This window comes from Nannospalax galili, unplaced genomic scaffold (assembly GCF_000622305.1).
Source record: "Nannospalax galili isolate Female #2095 unplaced genomic scaffold, S.galili_v1.0 scaffold1064, whole genome shotgun sequence".
In the NCBI taxonomy this organism is placed as follows: Eukaryota; Metazoa; Chordata; class Mammalia; order Rodentia; family Spalacidae; genus Nannospalax; species Nannospalax galili.
The window spans coordinates 1,197,646-1,200,067 of record NW_008352126.1 but is presented as its reverse complement, the minus strand read 5'-3'; positions in this window follow the sequence as shown (position 1 = coordinate 1,200,067).

Genomic DNA, 2,422 nt, shown 5'->3' with positions numbered 1-2,422 from the left:
AACATATTGGATGACAGAGGTCTTCTTCAGCATGCAGTGTTGGGGAAACTGGATGTCCACAAGCAAAATGTTAAAATTAAATGGATATCTTTCACCATGAAAACTATCAACTCCAAATGAATCCTAAAATTTTGAAACTCTTAGAAGAAAATGTGGGAAATATTTTACAACATACAGGCACAGGAGTGGACTTTCTGAAGAAGACTCACCCATTCCACAACTGACAAATTGAAACTCATAAAACTTAGATGTTTCTTCCTTTTGAAAGGTCTTTACGCCTAATTAGATAGCTGCTAATTACCCCCAAGACCGACGTGCCACTACATTACTGCTCTAGTTTGTTGTGATCATTAGGCTTTAAATCTTGGGTTGGAACATTGATTGATTTTTTTCCCTTAGCAGCTTGTATAGTGTCCTCCAGAATTACAAGAGCTGGTCTTCAGGGGGAAGTCTTCCAGGCCAGTTGCATCTCCATTGTTCCAAGGCCTGCTTCCAAAGTATGTTCTGTCTTCAGCAATAGGGTCTTACCTTCAAGGTCTGGGAAACAATCAAGGGTTGTGTTGATAGACTGTATCATTTTGGAAATCTCTTGGACTCCTCTGACCAAGTTTCCTCAAAAGGAAACTTCTCCTGTCTGGCACTGTGTTTCTTCTTACACAGCCTTCATGTACACACAAGCACTCATATTCAAACATTGTATGTGTCTTTTCCAGTAGGTTTTGGAGCTAATACATTTCTCTCTGGATTTTCACACCACCTAAGATTTATTTATCTCTCCCCCCTCTCTCCCTCTTCCCTCCCCAGTAAAATCACCCTCATTTTCCCCTTGATAATTCCTGTTTCCTATTATTTCCCTTCTCTTGAGCTACTTCTTCCCCTTTACCCCCAATAGTCTCCTGAATATCTCCACTTCTTCCTCTCCTGTTGAATACCCCAGTTTTCCCCATTTCTTCCTTGGAAACAATTATTATTTCCTACTATCCCCATCTCCTGGACTCTTTCTTTCCCTTTACCTCCATGGTTCCTTTTCATTTTCCTGGCGCCTGCAGTTACATCAGTGTACATACTTACACATAGGGATTTGGTGCTACTTTACCTCCATGGTTCCTTTTCATTTTCCTGGCGCCTGCAGTTACATCAGTATACATACTTACACATAGGGATTTGGTGCTACAAGTCACACAGAGAGAGAGAGAGAGAGAGAGAGAGAGAGAGAGAGAGAGAACCATGAATATGTCACTTGTTTTTCAGTCTGTGTTATTCACTTAGTGTAACTGTTTCCAGTTCTATCCATTTACCTGCAAATTTCATGATTTCTTTTCTCATTACCACTGAGTAGAACTCCTTTGTGTAAATGTACCACATTTTGATTATCCATTCTTCAGTTGATGGATGTTTAGGTTGTTTCCATTTCTGAGGACTTCACTGTGGCACTGTAAATCAGCCACATACACATGGCTGGATAGATCATAAATCCTAGAGAAAACCCTAGTTGTGTCATATCACTAGATACATGTAATTTCTTGCTTTATGCTAAATATCAATTCTTATATTTACAGACAAGTATACCACTCAGCACTCATCAACGAAGCTTCTCTTTGCAACAGATGGAGGGTATTACAGAGTCCACAACTGGTCACGCACAGAGAATAGGTGAATGTGAGGCGCCCAGCCCTGGTTGACACATCTACAGAGGAACCTCTACAACTAAGGCTCACGCAACGTAGCAGAACTCTCACCAGTGAAGCTTCCTCATACAACAGAGTACAATGCACACGGAAGACCACAACTGGCTAAAGTATAGAGAACAAAAGACTGCAGCAAGCACTTCCCGTGTCCTCGGATAGGACTCCAATGTTAAACTTCACCCACCTAGGGCTCAGGGACATTGTGGAAGGGGGAGCGGAGGGTGTACATGAGCCAGGGTTGGTGCATGCATATAAGGAAACAGAGTCTTCCAGGCCTCTGGGAACTTGCTTATGAACGAGACCCATGCTGACTCGATTAGAAAAGCACCCAGCACAGAACTGGGGAACTGGACGGCAGCCACAATCTTAACTGAAGAAATATTGACAGCTGATTACTGCTGGGTGAGGAAGAGCTGATCTTCTTTGAGGGAGAGACTCTAGATTATTGACTAGACCCCAGTGGATGCACGTACAGTGAGGGACATCTGGGTACAGAAACTTGACTCCATATGCCTTAACATATAGGACAGATATTTGATATCTGGTGGGGGAAATATGGGAGTGTGGATGGGGGAAGGGTTGTAAAGATGATTAACATGCTTTGTATGATATGAACAAAAATTCAGTATAAAATATACATTGAAACAATAGTAATAAATAATAATATTAATAATAATAATGGCTCTTTGTTGTATGTAGTAAGGTCATATTAACTGGATGTATGTCAAACTGTA